Below are 18107 nucleotides of genomic sequence, written 5' to 3'. Positions count from 1 at the left end.
TCTTCATCCAAGCAATGTGATCTTTTAGGCACGTACTCTGTAGCCTTACTTTGGACGTGAGGGGTACAGAACTTGTTTCATCATAAAACAACAAACGCCTTTATTTCGGAATTATTTTCCATTCTACAGCGGAATATGTGCGGATTTGAAACTCCCTGGCAGATTAGAATTGCATGTCAGCGGGACTCGAAATCAAAACCCTTGTCTCTCGTGTAAGTGCTCGACCGACTGAGCTATCAAGACCATACTGACGGCGCACCCCCACAGCATTACTTCGGTATTACCTTTCACCTTTCCCCAAACTTAACACAGGTTCCCCTGCATATCTCGAGCCATAGCAGTCCCGAAAACTGCCAAGAAATAACTCATCCACAGTGTCTGGAAAACTTCCTGATATATTAAAACCGTGACCCGAACCATTATCCCAATCTGGAACTTTTTCCTTTCGCAGGCAAACTTTCTGCCGGCTGAGCGACCCAGGCACGATTCTGTGATATGCTTTATTCCAGGAGTGCCAGTCGTGCAAGGAATGCAGTAGAACTTCTGTTGAGTGTGGAGGTAGATGGGGGTACGGCCGAAAGTAAAGCTGTAAGGGGAGGACAGTGGCAGAACGTGGATGCTCATTCAGTACAGTATGTGGCCGCACGAAAGCGAAAGTTCCCGGGTTCGAGATCTGGTTTGACACATAGTTTTAATCTGCCATGAAGTTTGAAAACTTCATTTCATTTCTTAAGGAAGGATATTTCATGCCGACAACACAGTAAAATCTGTAACGCTGATTTTTGAGTTCATACACTGTAGTTACACTTGCTTTTGACAGTAGAATGACTTCGGTTCTCGATAAAATCTTATGGCGGTTATCAAATTGTATAGAATCACGCAAATGATGATTCTTTTAGAGTTTGACAAAGTTCAAGTATTCGTAACTATTTTATAGCAACGTATTCAATCAGTTTGCTGTTGGGGACACGAAGTAAGCTTGGTTTGTCTGTGCGTAGTAGACATTGCATAAGTTTAACACGTATATTAGGTTCTTAGTCGAAGCCCCAGAGGTATTAATAGTTGTAATAATAAAAAGAAGAAGACTAAGAAGTTGTAGCCCATATAAAACAGCGAGACGATACTCGCAGTACATTATGAAAGACCATGCTGTTGAAAATTACAACTACCATAATGGCCGCGGTATAAGATACTGTTCTCAAAGACCTGTCGTAAAAGTATGAAACTCACGGTTCAGTTGCAGAAGTACTGCATCATGAAATTGCACAGAAACACTACCTCCCACCAGATGAATAACAGCAGTGTTTCAGTAACCAAACTGGAGGCAGGAGTCGCGTTGGTTATACTGAGACCGAATGATACTAACACATCGCACCATGTCAACGAAGCGGGGCTTACGTACGGCACATGGATAAACCAAGACGCTCGGCATTCTATGTTAACATCTCAATACCAGCAGCTTACTTAAAACCTCAACAGTAAATTAAATAAGAATGCTGGAGTGGCAGAAACACACACACATGACTTTGTATGCAACCTCTGTCATAAGTAGCCGCAAGGTGGCGCTGTGATAAGACACCACACTATTATTCAGGCGTATGGCTGTTCGAAATTCCGGCCAGCCAACCAGATTTAGTTTTTCCGTGATTTCCCTAAATCGTTGAAGGCATCGTTTGTTTTAAGGGCCAGTCCGATTTCATTCCTCTTTCTTACCGTATCCGAGTCAGTTCTCTGCCTCTAACGACTAAGTCATGGACGGGACGTTAAACGTTTTTCTTCCTTCCTTCTGGGATAACAATTACAATCTAATCGCCGTAAGTAATGGATACGTTTTTCAGTTATGACTGCAGCAGGTAAGTAGCGTGCGATCTTAGATTACAATACAATGTGCCGTAATACACCACTTACTTCGTCACACACCCTTGCAGTCCATACACGGTGTCATTTACGTCAAATGTGTATCTCAGTTTAAGTGCACAGAATAGAAACTAATTTTTCACTTCCTTTCGCGCTAGGGTTATAGACCGCTCCACTCGAACTATCAACACAAATGGCGCTGCTAAGAGTAAGCTACGACTTCCGCATCGCTGGCAACGAGTTTTTCGCAATGCTGGTGTCATTTTGCTGAAGGACTCTGAAACTTTGAAACAATTATCTATTTTGGTTGTAAAATAGTTGCCATTATTAAAGTTTCTACTTTCGTATTTGACTCAGTCATGTCGGGACAAAGGGATGGTTTATTATGTCATTGGTCGGTATGAAAAGAGGTTTTTTGTCTCAGTCTCTGACAGCTGATTAGAAAGAAGGTAATTTAAGAAAAACCTCAGATTCCCTGTGGATTACAATAACCTCTTTACCGCCACTGATTCTTCGGCTTGTTGCATATATCCTTCCTTTTATTCTTTCTGTTTGATTAGGCAGTCAAAAGTTGCTGCTTAAGTTTAATGAAAGATTTTGTATTTGTGTTCGTCGTTATTTTGATCCATCGATATTTTACTGAGTCTTCCCATGGCAGACGTACGAAATAATCTAACATTCTTGTAATACTGACTGCAGCAGAAACAGGTAGTAATTTTCTTTTCTGTAATCTTTATGTCCCTTTCATCTGTTACACGTTATTTGGGCGCGCACTGCCTTAGGTACATAATTAAGAATGTCCAAGGTAAACTGCAACTGTTCATACATTTTCTGTACTTACTTTCCAGCAAGAGAGCCATACCAGGCCCACTGTGTGAAGTTTGCTATTGTACTTGTTCGCTGGATATACTGATGCTGATAAAAAGTGTTTCCAAACGCTTCTCTTAAAACCGTAAAGTGTCACAATTTATTACTTACTCCTTTAATTGTTGAACCATCTCGACTTGTTTCTGTCGATGTAGTAGCATCAATGGTGAGGCAATAACACGAATCCATGCAAACTGTTATTAGTTTAAATATAGCCTCTGTAGTAATTTACAGCGACGAATAGTAACAACACGTTTGAATTCCACAGACATGACCAGGGTGGGATGTGTGCGCCCCCTCCCCCTTCCTCAACACCCCTCTCCGCCCCTCACCACCACCCCCCCAATTGCTAAGTTTTTGAGGCCGACACACAACATTGAAATCATGTAGGCAACACGGCACATTGATGTATTCACCTGTTCGGACTCCGCCTATGTAACTACAATGCTGACCGTTAAAGCTGCAACACTTGGAAGGCGCCATGTAAGAAGCGTCAAATTGGCATGAAATGTACTACATGTTCGGATGTACAACCGACTAGCATTTCAGCGCAACGAAACAAAGTAGGCAGGAGCAATGCCGTCTACATTTGTATACAGGATGACTCCTTGATGATGTTACAAATTTTCGGGAATAATGTGGAAAGGTAAAGGTATCGATTTGAGGTAAAGCATCTGGACCAGAAACCGACTGAGTCGGAAGTTCAAAAAATTGTTCTGATATAACTGACAGTGGAATACATGTACCGATACTGTTCTTACTAAGATCGTACGGCAGGTAACTTCCAGAGGTGGTGAAACACATCTCCTCTCTTGCAAGGTCCTTGGACCAAATCTTAAAAAGGAAAAAGAAAAGAAGGAGAAGAGAAGTCCAGTAAAAAGGGGCCCTAAACTGCATACCTTAAGTGGAACGAGCACATCTTGGTCTTCCACAAGTGGCAGTATGGACCAAAATAAGAAAAAGTTTGGTAAACATACCTTAAGAGCCACAAGCATTTGTTCAACTTTGCTACCGTGAAACACATCTCTTGTACTGAGCAAGAGCTCATAGGTCTTAACGTATGCATTTTAGAACCGATGTTTGCTAGATATTTCTTTCTTGTTTTGGTCCATACTACCATCTCAAAAAGTTACCTACCGTTCAACCTTAGCAACGACAGTACCGGTACATGTATTACATTGTCAGAGGTATTAGAACGATTTTCGCTTATAACTTCGACTCTATAGTTTCCGGACCAGGGACCCTTAGTTCAAGTCGGTAGTATTACCCTTCTCCATCATCCCTGAAAGATCGTAACATCATCACGGAATCACCCTGTAATAGGAAAGAAATCCGGTTTCACACTGAGAAACAGCATGGGCGCTCAACGGCGAGGTTATCGGCACCCTTGGAATTCGAAGGTAGCAAGATCGTGCTTAACTGAGACTGCGGTTTATCGCTCCGCGATACTGTGGATCGCGTTATTCTTGGTCCCACGACATAAAGCGAATGTTAAATTGGTGGATTTAAGGGGATCTTAACGGCTCCAAGCACTTAGTGGCCGAAAGGACAGACGTATTACTCTCTCCACCATGCAAGATCGTACAACAACGTCATGCTTGTTTCCAGCTAGTATAGACGCGGGCAGTATGACAATGCATCTTTTTTCTGTTGGTGTGTATATGACGAAATAAGCCTAGTGGCTGCGCCCTGTCATCGAGGTGTCAGCGACGTTTTCGGCAAGATAACGCATTACAGGTCTACTGTTGCCCTCATCAGCACGTCCTCCATATCTCTGGCCCACTGAAAACATAGGGTTATGGTTTGCCATCATTTGCGAGCCACAATTGTTGGAGAACTTTGGAATATAACTGAAGCAGCTTGGATTGACGTACCTGCATCTGTCATCCACACACGGCTGGACTCTGTGCCCTGCCGTGTTAGAGGCACTGTTGCTATCAGGGATGGAAGCTCTGTTTCTAATTGACCCTCTCTATACCCGCATATCACCTAGAGATTTAATCGTATTTTCTTCCTTCTATAATTTACGCGCACAATAAGTAAAGTATCGTTATTTGCCATTCTTTCTGCTTCTTTAATGGCCAGCTGTGTAAAATTCCGTTGGTAATTAAATTTTGTTCCACAAATACAGTAAACGACAGACAATTCGTCGTAGCGGGCCAGTCTGTGACTTTTGGCACAGAGGCGAGACGTGACAGCTGGCGGGCTGACGCAATCGCAGCGCAGAGTGGAGGGCGTCCCACGTGGCTCAGACACGTCTCCTGTCAGTGACTCCGGCTCGCCCTTATCTCGCTATTCAGCGAGCAAATTCGCTTAAGAGTCTCGCTCTTATCATATCTCAGTGGGCTGACGGCACTCAGGTACGTCTGCTCACTGAAGAAATGATAATTATGTAACAGAGTCTGTGACAACCTCACCAAGTGTAAATTCCAGAAGAAGTGAAATAAAATCAAAATCATGTTCTCTCTTCACCAACAAATATTGCCTCTGCCAGATTGTGTGCATCTGCTATTGGAAGATATTCGTTCTTTTTCTTTGTCTCATACTTTTTCTTTACCTTTCAAATTAGGTAACGTATTGATCAAGGCACCTGGAGTAGACAACATTCCGTCAGAATTACTGATAGCTTTGGGAGGGCCACATTTGACAAAGCTATTCCATCTGGTGTACAAGACGTACGAGACAGGCGAATTACTCTCAGACTTCAACGAGAATGTAATAATTCCAGTTTCAGGGGAAGCAGCTGCTGACAGGTGTTAATATTATCGAATTACCAGTTTAACAAGTCATGGTTGCAAAATAGTAACACGAATTTTTCACTGGAGTATGGAAAAACTGGTAGAAGCCAACCTCGAGGAAGATCAGTTTGGGTCCAGAAAAATGGGGAAACTCACGTGGCAGTACTCACCAGACGGCTTATCTTAGAAGATAGGTTAAGGAAAGGCAAACCTACGTTTATAGAGTTTGTCGACTTAGAAGAAGCTTTGACAATGTTGACTGGACCACCATCTTTGAAATTCTGAACATAGCGTAGGTAAAATACAGGAACCGAAAGGCTGCTTACAGCTTGTACAGAAACCAGACGCCAGTTACATGACTATATGAGTATGAAAGGGAAACAGTGGTTGAGAAGGGAGTGAAACCTGCCCCGATGTTATTCAGTCTGTACATCGACCAAGCAGTAAAGGAAACTAAAAAAAAAATTGGAATAGGATGGTGGTGGAGGGTAGTGTTTAACGTCCCGTCGACAACGAGGTCATTAGAGACGGAGCTCAAGCTCGGGTTAGGGAAGGATTGGGAAGGAAATCGGCCGTGCCCTTTCAAAGGAACCATCCCGGCATTTGCCTGAAACGATTTAGGGAAATCACGGAAAACCTAAATCAGGATGGCCGGAGACGGGATTGAACCGTCGTCCTCCCGAATGCGAGTCCAGTGTGCTAACAACTGCGCCACCTCGCTCGGTTTTGGAATAGAAATTAAGTCTCGGAGAGAAGGAATAAAAATTTGAGGTTTGCCAATGACATTCTGTCAGAGGAAGTAAAGGACATGAAAGAGCAGTTGGCAGTTATTCAGAGGCACTACGGTTTAATATTCGTAGCCGATAGCATTCTGAAATTGGTAAATGGTGTAAAATATGAAAATTACATTATTCTTATCTTTAAACGTACACCTTTAAATCTCAGAGACTTGTCGTGCCTTCCTTACAATATAGTTAGTGTGTTTTAAGCAGGTCCAAGATAACAAAAATGGTATGTAGGAGTTCACGATACATACTCCTTTGCCTTTAGTAAAATCGCATCGCATTGTTTCCAGGCAGGTAAACGAGGTACCTTCATAAAACCATTTTCCTGTTGCGGCCTCCGAGTTATATTGCAAATTTAATTTCAGTAGGTTTATGATTTTCGTCAATACATTCCATCTAAGCACAGAAAATCAAAGGTTTGGCCAAAATGGGAAACATTAATCCCTCCATTTGCCTCAATTTGTATTTGAAACAAGTCCAGAGAGACTTAACCACAAATGGGCACAAGCACGAAGCAAATCGCCATTTTTTCTGTCTAATACAATTTCGGTGAGTTGCTTGTGATAACGACTGCCATTTTTATCCAAACTATCTGTACTGAAGTTGATAGCAGCGCTTTAGAGACAAAGCCACGTGTCAAATTCAGTAACAGCCATCTCCAGAAAGTATTGAATGCAATTTCACATCTATGCTGTCTTCTCTTCAACAATAATTACTCTTTGAACAGTCATTCTACTTACTGCATGTTTTCATACCTCCATTTCTTCCTTCTTGTCCACCGTTTTTTATGACTCGATTTACGCAACTTTGAAAAGTTTAGCGAATTTGGGAACATGTTGTACTATTTTGAAATCCTTCATCGCTGCCTCATGTCACAATAATTTCTCTCCCCGTTTTTCCTTTGTTTAAATTAATTAATTTCAAAAGAACTACAAATAATGTGAAAGAAATCATCCAAAAATCAAAATTATCACCATTACACTGGCATGCATGAGTGTTGTTAACAGTGATAAATTTGTTTCTAAAACATGCATGTCATAAATTACACTTACAGAGGGTAAAGCAAAAGTGACTGCGCGTATTTTGGTGGACGATATTTGTATTTGGCTCTTGTGACAAACAACTACTTCTTGCACTTTTGGTGATTTACCTAAACTGCTTGCGAAAATTAAATGCCTGATTTGCTTCCATCTCCAATCCGAACTTGTGCTCCATGTCTAACGACGTTCATGTTATTGACATGTTGAGTCCCTATCGTCCTTACTTGCTTTTGTTCCCTTCTCGCATATGTCTACAGAGGATCATGTGCCAGTTTCATCTAATCATATTTTACGAACTCCAGGTGAAAATAGGTTCGCAAATTGTCTTATAATTGAAATAAATCGTTGTAGCTCCGTCATAAGTTGCATTGAGAAGTACATTTTTATTTCTTTATGGTGACTAGTTTCGGATAGCTGTTTTGTAATGTCCGTCCTGTGTAGTGCATTTTGCTGTTGTGTAAGTCCACCATATAACGCTTTGATTACTACAGGGGCAGATTCTGTACATGGGCTATAGGTGTCCGAAATTAGTCACCAAGAAATAAAAACATTTTTTTCGATGCAACTTATGACGGAGCTACAACCATTTATTTCAGTCATCGTATTTTATTATTTTCTCTTCATTTCCGTCATGTGTGCCTTCATACTTTTACTGTGTTTCTTTTTCTCTCCTCAGTCCGTTTTGTACATGTTTTCTTTTGCCTTCCTTTCTTGGATTCTTCCATTTGTAATGCTGTTTTTCTACAACCATACCCAACTGTTGTTTCTTCTTTCCTTGTGTTGGTTCTTCTTGAATCATTGTTTGTCGTTTCCTTTTGCCAAACGCAGTTGTAGATCTGTTGTCATCCGTTTTGTATTAACCACCAAACGAATATCAGTCTCCTTTTTTCTTACTGCTGCTGTTACATTTTGTGTATCCTTTCATACTTCATATTTTCCAAGGGTCCGCCGTTTTTATTACACACTGAATTTCCCTTATCGTCTTCCTCTGCAATGTTTCTAGTTTATGCAAAATGTAATTCAGCGCTAGGCTTTCACCTGTATAGGCGTTCTGATTCGAACGCTGTGTTATGGTGCTTTATTTTGAAGTTCTTGGATAAGGTTTTTTTTTGTACTTCATGGTACCGTTTTCCGTTAAGTCGTAGAGAATCTTCATCGCTACAGCAGACTTTTAAGAGCTATTTTTTCGAATTAATTCTCACAGATAAATGAACATATTTTGGATTTGTCTGTTTGACCAACATCAGTTACTAAAATTTTTGAAGATTTATTTATGTTGTGAAAACCTTTTTTCTTTCTATTGAGATTCTAAAGCTTGCTTTGTTGCCTACCTTCTCCTGAAGATTGTTTTGAGACATCGCATTTGTAAGACTTTCTTTCATTTCTTCTTCTTATTATTATTAATGTTATTATTATTTGCTGCTCGTGGTCGGTAACCCAGTTGATTAATTTTAGTGTCTAGAATAGAATACTGGAGTAAAAATAGCCGAAAAATCAGCCACGTCAAACCCCCCTCCTACACCAGTCTTTTCCTAGTCAACCTACTGCTTTTTAAGCAATTAATAGGATAACCTACGTAATCAGCAGTCTTACACGACGCAAGGTAGTGGTTACTGGGAGCTTCACATTCCATCATCAAAGTAGAAAACGACGGAGATTGCGTCCAACACTGACTAAAAAAGTACACGTGCTTCATTCATAAGTGAGTGCTGCGGCCCTGAATACAGAGCGCCCGTCACGCTACGTATAGCACCGGAATACCTCCACTTATCGATTCCAGATGCCCGAGAGCGGCGTATTGCACAACTCTGACGTCAGCAGTTACGATGCATGCTGGAACCTGGCCCCGTCGACGTTTCTCTTTCCTTTGTGCGAGATACAGCTTTTCAGTTCCCATGAAAGACGCAATGGCAAGCTCTTGTTAGTGACCATCCCAAAGGAGAGAGTCACATAACATTACTGGCGTGGAGACCTCAAGAAATTGATGATACCCACAGTTGGAAAGTACTTCTTTCTTTGCACACATTGTCACAGATCCTTTTAGAAATACACTAGTTTGGTCTCATATACCGGGCGGTTATAATTAAACTTTCCCTATTTAACACGTTGTTGTTGTTGTGGTCTTCAGTCCTGAGACTGGTTTGATGCAGCTCTCCATGCTACTCTATCCTGTGCAAGCTTCTTCATCTCCCAGTACCTACTGCAACCTACATCCTTCTGAATCTGCTTAGTGTATTCATCTCTTGGCCTCCCTCTACGATTTTTACCCTCCACACTGCCCTCCAATACAAAACTGGTGATCCCTTGATGCCTCAGAACATGTCCTACCAACCGATCCCTTCTTCTGGTCAAGTTGTGCCACAAACTTCTCTTCTCCCCAATCCTATTCAATACTTCCTCATTAGTTATGTGATCTACCCATTTAATCTTCAGCATTCGTCTGTAGCACCTCATTTCGAAAGCTTCTATTCTCTTCCTGTCCAAACTATTTATTGTCCATGTTTCACTTCCATACATGGCTACACTCCATACAAATACTTTCAGAAACGACTTCCTGACACTTAAATCTATACTCGATGTTAACAAATTTCTGTTCTTCAGAAACGCTTTCCTTACCGTTGCCATTCTACATTTTATATCCTCTCTACTTCGACCATCGTCAGTTATTTTGCTCCCCAAATAGCAAAACTCCTTTACTACTTTAAGTGTCTCATTTCCTAATCTAATTCCCTCAGCATCACCCGACTTAATTGGACTACATTCCATTATCCTCGTTTTGCTTTTGTTGATGTTCATCTTATATACGCCTTTCAAGACACTGTCCATTCCATTCAACTGCTCTTCCAAGTCCTTTGCTGTCTCTGACAGAACTACAATGTCATCAACGAACCTCAAAGTTTTTATTTCTTCTCCATGGATTTTAATACCTACTCCGAATTAGTTCTGTAATTTTCGCATCTGTCAACACCTGCTTTCTTTGGGATTGGAATTATTATATTCTTCTTGAAGTCTGAGGGTATTTCGCCTGTCTCATACATCTTGCTCACCAGCTGGTAGAGTTTTGTCAGGACTGGCTCTCCCAAGGCCGTCAGTAATTCCATGGAATGTTGTCTACTCCGGGGGCCTTGTTTCGACTCAGGTCTTTCAGTGCTCTGTCAAACTCTTCACGCAGTATCGTATCTCCCATTTCATCTTCATCTACATCCTCTTCCATTTCCATAATATTGTCCTCAAGTACATCGCCCTTGTATAGACCCTCTATATACTCCTTCCACCTTTCTGCTTTCCCTTCTTTGCTTATAACTGGGTTTCCATCTGAGCTCTTGGTGTTCAACACGTTATAACGCGGAAACTAATTACCGTACCAGTACCAACACAAGGATGGGGCCCCTCCACGCCGGCACCAACGTGGTGACCAAACCAAAAGTTCTACTGTCACCTCCGTATAACATGTTAGTTTTTGAATCAGGAGTCATAGGATGCGGGCTGTGATGTTATCCAAGCGTCTGGGTAAGATTACTCATTAATATGGTCCATCAGGAGATAGAAAGTGGACTAAAGCGATCGAAGGGTGGCGGTTGTAAGGGCAGAGGAAAAAAATGTGCCAAGGCAAGCGCCAAGGGAAAAAAACCTCTGCGACAATAGGACGAGTAGTAGGGGCAGTAGCGGCTTGCTTTCCGCTACAGTGCATGCAAGGTGTGGTTATGTTAGTGTGAGGTATAGTGCATCGTTACCTTTGTCGTTGCTGGAACTCGTTGCGGGGCTTGCTGCAGTTGCTGCGTCCCTGCAACAGTTCAAGGTCGTTGTACATTAGTAGGCGATCGGTCATAGATCGGCTGACAGACAGTGTAAGGGGGGGGGGGGGGGTTGCGTGCTTTGTACAGTACGGTTTCCATACGGTTGCCTGTTTTTCGGCTGGTCGAGCATCTGAGGTTACCAGTAGTAGCTGTGTTGCAGGGGCTCGCCAGTACTGTCGTGTTAGCGTGCTATGTTTAGTTCCTAGCCAACAGTGTCTTTGGTCTGCTATGCTTCCATCTATGGTTGTGGTCGTAATTACCCAGAGAAAGGATAAACGGGTAGCGCGAGTGTCTCGTGTTATTGTACAGTCGTGAGGAGAGTTTTGGAATTCCTGCAAGATGGTATTTAACCGGTATTCCCGGTGAAGGTCCGCGATGCGTGTGTAGCGCTTAGCGTTGCTTATGATTTTGAGTACTTTCTTCTGTATTAGCCGCAGAAGGTGCAGGCGAGTGGGCGTAGCGTATCCCCAGACAGGGGCCGCGTACGTCATCAGGGGTCGAATAAGTGTCATATACATGGACCTAGACACCCTCCTATTCAGTGTGTTACGCCTGTTAAGCATAGGCTAGAGTTGTTTGAGCCTCACGTTTGCTTTGTTGGTCACGTGTTGAATGTGGTCCCCCCAGAGTAGTTTCCTGTCCAAACTTGGTAGCATTAATATCCAGAGTATGGGGTTCATGATTTCCATGCGTCACAGCGCCACCGTCCTGTTCCAACTATGGCGACCAGGTGCCGTGATCAGTCATGGTGATTTATAGTATCACACAACTAACCAATCGAAGTGCACTTGTTGATGTATCAACATGAGTTTGGACAAAAGTAGCTGGGCGTTATTGATGAAGTTCTGTTCTCAAAACAACGGTAATGCTGCAGCTGCACTTCGAGAATATCGCCGGCTGAAATGATTACGGATTTCTCCACCAGCAGTGTGGAGCATGATGAAGTTGGAATCAACTGGAGAACTGGGCGTCACTCCGGGAAGAGGCCGGCAACCGGTTGTACCACAGGTGGTTGATGAAATCGCTGTTGCTGTGGCAGACAACGCTACGAGCAATTCCCGATCGTCAGGCAGTACGCGTACTGTGTCACGATAGTTGAACACCCTCTGATCCACTGTACGGAAGGTGCTTCGAACCATTCTAAAATGGTATCCGTACAAGATGTATATCTTACAGCAACTTGCACCACGAGACGCACAACGACGTGTTGGCTTCGCTCTCCACTTCCTCGCAAGCATTGAAGTTGACGAGGGTTGGCCCTGGACCGTCCTATGGGCAGACGAAAAAAATGGTTCAAATGGCTCTGAGCACTATGGGACTCAACTGCTGTGGTCATTAGTCCCCTACAACTTAGAACTACTTAAACCTAACTAACCTAAGGACATCACACACATCCATGCCCGAGGCAGGATTCGAACCTAAGACCGTAGCAGCAGCGCGGTTCGGAACTGAAGCGCCTAGAACTGCTCGGCCACAGCGGCCGGCCTTAGATTGTTCCAATGAAGCAAAGTTTGGGGATCTTCACCTCCCGTCACTCTGCATAAAGTTCCTATGTATGGTGAACGTGTCACCGTACGGTGTGGCTTCACGGCTACGTTCATAGGCCCTTTCTTTTTCGAACAGCTTGGCGTTCAAGGACCAAAGACACGCAGTGTGACTGGCCAGCGTTACTGCGATATGCTTCACCATCATGTCATACCCGTCCCGCAGGACAGAGACGCACTGAACTCAACATTTTTCATGCATGATGGGGCCCCACAGCACATCGCCCGTGGAGTTCACATGCTTTAACCAAAATACATTTGGAAACGATCAAATTATCAGGCGATCGTTTCCAAATGCTTGGCCGGCACCATCATCTGATCTCACTACCTGTGATCTCTGATTGTGGGGCTACCTGAATGACGGGGTTTACCAGAGTAACATTAATACATGTGCTGATCTGAAGCGCAGCATATCAAGAGAGATAGCCAGCATACCTAGAGACATGCTTCGTTCCGCTGTGCAGAATGCAGTCCTGCGCTTTCAGACTCTTCTGGACACTGATGGGCCCCATATGGAGTCCCTCTAATAGCAGTAACGGTACCGGTATGTAATGGTATGATGTACCGTAGCAGCACATTGGAAGTGTTTCAACTGAATTGATTCTACATTATTTCTCTTCCCCATGTACTTGACATTAATGTTATGAAGTTAATACTCGTACTGTAATTAGTTTCTGTGCTATAAAGTGTTAAATAAGGAAAGTTTAATTATAACCACCATGTATAGCTGAAGTAGTATTCCCGCCCAACTGTTTTATACCTTTCAGCCATTACACCACGAAATTTAAGTACACATTTTTTTTAAGTCACTAGTCTTTCAATTGGTTTCAAATCCTCATCCATATCTTCCCGGCCAGTCTATATCTATTACACTCAGAGTGCTCAGAATCTTTTTTATGCGAGGGTTATTCGGAAAGTAAGTAACGTTCGGTCACGAAATGGAAACCACAGTGAAAATCCGATGAAGCTTTGCACAGATGTATTGGGCAGTGTCTTAGTATGCCCGTAATAGTGCCACGCCGCTCTTTTCAGTTCCGAGCGCACAGTGAATCCTGAAAGATGCCTAGAAAATAGTGTCTCCCGTCAAGTATGGGTACCAGCCGAGATATTCAGCCTGATCTCATGCAACCCCATATGAAGTAACTGTCATACAAGTCCTTCACGACAGTTCTCGGCCACACATTCCAAGGCAATGAGGACGCTCATGCAGCATTTTTGATGGGAAGTGTTTGATCACCCACCATACAGACCGGGCTGGGGTCCCTCTGATGGTCAAATCTGCTCAAATGAACCGCTGCCTATGAAGACAATATTTTGACACAGGCAACGAGCTGCAGTGCAACGTAGGAAATGACCCAAAAGTACAGGCAGCTTTCTTGCATGACGAGGGTACTGGAAAGCGGGTACAATGCCGCGACAGATGTGTAAGTCGGTGCGGCGACTATGTAGAGACGTAGCTCGAAGGTGTAGCCAACTGCTGCAAATAAAACAGTTTTGATTTTTATTACGGTTTCCATTTCGATCGAATTTCTCCGTCGCCGTTGCCTCTGGTACCAAGTGGACAATGCGTAGATACCTCGGCTCATGCCCTCTGTCAGTAACATTTCTCACAGTTTTTTTTATTCCTTGTTCACAGTTAGTATGAATGCTTTGAAAGATTCTATGAGGTTTGCAACTGTTAATTTTTATTTCATTTTCGCACTATTATACATTTTCGGTCTAACACCACTTTCAAGTACCCTGTTAAAAGGCTTTCTTTAATAAAATAGTAATAGATCTACAGTACATCGTTTTCAGTTAAAGCTAAAAGCTGTTGCTAAACGGGATATACAAGTTGCGCCACACGTAACAAGTTAATGAATGTATGTGTTAACTCTTGATCATAATATATCTCGGGGTTGGCAACTGTTCCTAATTTAGCAGAAGGTGTTGTTACAGGTAACTTACGCCAACAGTAAACTGCATATTAAGACATTAACGAGCATATGGGCTTGGAGCAGTTGGTAGATTTAATGATCTTTCACCTGAGTTAGAAAGAGCTATGAAAGAAAAAATTCTTCTCTAATTTTGTATCAGTTCTATAACGAATTCATACAGCATCTTAGTGTTGCAGCCGTTGCCATGGTGACACAAGATAAATACAGACGCAGCACGCTCATTATAAAGACTCGTTAATCCCAAGATATATAGATGTAAAATATTACCATATTTATTATGTACTGTAACTGGTGGTTTACACAGTGATACAGTTGAAATATCCAATCCGTATTTGCACGCCCTGAGGTAATTTACATAACCTATGAGACATGAGTGTATTATCTTTGTGCATGTGCAATATACAGTTGCTATAAGTTCTTTTCAACAACACCTTCCATGAAATTGGCAATATTTGCCACTGAAGATATTTTATGATCAAAGAGGTAACAAATATATCCAGTAAGTTATTACATCTAGGGTAACTGCTTTTAGTCTTAACTAATAATTATCTACTGAATATATAACATTGTTTTATGAAAAACGTTAAATGGGTACTCGAAAATTATCTAAGGCTAAAATTGTAGAATAATACGAAAATAAAATAAAAATTAACAGTTGCAGGCATTATGCAGCCACTCAGAAAAATGATTAATAATTTTACATCGACTTCTTTCCTCGTCCATTCTTCTTATTTGCTCTTTGTTCGTACTTTATCTCTTTACTTAATGTTTAACCTGGTTATGTAACACCACATTTCTAATCTTTTTGGTTCCCCTACTTCTTGTTTTCCGTGTCCATGTTTAACTTCCAAATTAAAATAGCGAATTAATTTCACTTATTAGTAGTAATAACGTTCATACATTACTTATTCTATATACTTAAGGACCATTTCACTTAGGATTTACTGAAGAAACGCTTGTATATTAGTTCTTTTCTGAGTACGTGCTATGTATTTTTGTTTTAGTGGTATGTTGTATGTCATCGAGGATCTTTCCTCTGTTTTCTACGGGTCGAAATTTGTATTAAATCTAATTTAATCAGATCTACTCTAGAAACAGAAAACTACCTGAGGCCATTCATTAATAATAGCAAAAATTTTAATCCCAATTGGAACACATATGGCATGGATACCGTGGCGTAATTATTGGTTTAAAAATTCGATTTTGTTTAGCTAAGTTACTCCAGATTTTGAATGCGATATAATTTGTGTGAATGTAAACATTCTAATAGAATAATTTTGTAGATCACATTCCTCATAAGCCGTAGTGGAAAAACATCCGGGTAAAACTGGAACGTCGTGCGTAAATTTTCTGGCCATATTGTGGTATTATGGCGAAATTTCAATTAAGCTGTTGTAGACTGGAAGACTGTCGTGACTCTGGCAAGTGTTACAGAGAGAGAGCCTCCCGATAAATTTTAGTAAATGCCATACCTGAAAGTTACATTGGACACTTAGAGAACCGACTCGTGAGGGTAACATCTTAGATCTGATAGTTATAACAAACAAGACATTTTCGATTGAGGTAACGTACATAATGCGATGATTACCATTAATGTTACTATAACAACAATGACTGCAAGTGTTAAAAGATAATTTAAGGAAGCTAGGAAAATATTTCTGCTTAGCAAGTACGACAGAAAACAAATTACACATAAAGTCGTTGGACCATATTTAAATATAGATAGATAATTGAGAATAGTACGTCTGGAAATCAACTTGTCAGTCACTAGATAGAATCTCAAAAACTAGAAAATCAAACAAGAAATAGTGGATATTTAGTTCTACAGAAGCACGTTAAGAATTAAGTAGACGGTATAAAATGAAATACTTGAAAGTGTATGTGGGAATAGAATAAGTATACAGAACGATATTTTCAGAAGACGAGGAAGGTTTGGGAGCATCTACGAAGTAATGCAGGACTAACTGACTCTGAAAGGGAAAGAAGAGAAGTGGGGAAAAAGGTTATAGGGGCAGAAAAATTACTTCTACAAGCAATGAAATTGTAGAAAAGAAATTCGAGGACAGAAACCGGGCTGAATCCAGCTGCACAATGCAAAAACGAAATTGCAGATATCTGCCGAATTACACGAGAAAATGCGCCTGACGACTCATACGAGCGAAATCCTGTATATTTAAATGGTGAATCATTTACACGCGTTTCTAAGTCTATAAAAAGATGAATCTTATGAATGATATTTATATAAAAGTAAAATGTTGATTTTCTTCGTTTTCAGTTTAAAACAAATAACTCTAAGCAAAAATATAAATAAGTAAAAGATATTTAACAAATGTCGCAGAGAGTTGACGATCTTGAAATGAAGTACTTCACCCTCACTAAAAGTTGAAGTATTTACAGAGGGAAAAGTTCTGTACTGTTGTAGGGTGTGGGTATAAGCATAGCAGTTGGAAATATGGAAATGCCGTGTCTGGGGCCTCCCGTCGGGTAGACCGTGCGCCTGGTGCAAGTCTTTCAAGTTGACGCCACTTTGGCGACTTGTGTGTCGATGGGGATGTAGTGAAGATGATAAGGACAACACAACACCTAGTCCCTGAGCGGAGAAAATCTCCGACCCAGGCAGGAATCGAACATGGGCCGTTAGGTATGACATGCCGTCGCACTGATGACTCAGCTACCAGGGCCGGACGGTTGGAAAGATGGCAAGGTAGTAAAAGATTTGGATGTGGGCAGGACCGTAATATAAAGAGGAAAGACGTAGGGAAATATGGAGTGGGAAGTAGGATCCATGAGCCCCGATGTGGGGTGAGATAGATGTGGAAGAATTGTAGTTGATAGCAATCATCGACGTTTCGGTGGGAGGGGAAATGGAGTGTTTGTAGGTGTAGGGTTGGTGGGATGTGCCGAATAAGGGACAGCAACGTACCAAGATTGGAAATGAGAGACTAAAGAATATAGTTTTGGAGTCGAATGATGATGGTGTTTGGTTTGTGTGGCGTTTAACTGCGCGGTCATCAGCGCCCGTACAAATTTTTTTACACAGTCCAAGTTTTACACAGTGCAGACTATCCACTGTCACGAATGATGGTGAAATGATGAGGACAACACAAACACCCAGATCCCGGGCAGAGAAAATCTCCAACCCGGCAGGGAATCGAACCCGGGGTCCCGTGATCCACAGGCAGCAACGCTAGGCACCTTTTTTTGTCGTTGCGGACGTCACATGACATCCGTTAAAGTTCGTTTGTTGATCCTTCCACTCAGCTTTTTATTACAGAGGCCAACCAGCTCTCTGGCCGAACACGCTGAGCTACCGACGACCTTGAAATGAATGCTGATGATAAGGACAACACAACACCCAGTCCCTGAGCGGAGAAAATCTCCCACCCAGCCGAGGCACTAGACCACGAGCTGCGGACAAGTCAAGTGATCGGATTAGTATAGGACGTACGTAGGTGTACAATGTGATTAAAGAGAAATGGTAATTAGATGAGATAGTAAAGGATCGATGTGGGGCAAGCTAAATGGGCGCGGAAAGCAAGAAA

General features: G+C 41.9%; 1 protein-coding gene across 2 annotated transcripts in view; it reads left to right on the top strand.

Moving 5' to 3' along the window:
- LOC126278249 (arginine kinase) overlaps positions 1–18107 on the top strand; it is a 403547-nt gene that overhangs the window by 316959 nt on the left and 68481 nt on the right. The gene's annotated exons all lie outside the window — the stretch shown is intronic.

The sequence above is a fragment of the Schistocerca gregaria genome, chromosome 1, assembly GCF_023897955.1.
Source record: "Schistocerca gregaria isolate iqSchGreg1 chromosome 1, iqSchGreg1.2, whole genome shotgun sequence".
Classification (NCBI taxonomy): domain Eukaryota; kingdom Metazoa; phylum Arthropoda; class Insecta; order Orthoptera; family Acrididae; genus Schistocerca; species Schistocerca gregaria.
The sequence above is the reverse complement of the archived record's forward strand: the minus strand, read 5'-3'. Positions and strand labels throughout refer to the sequence as shown.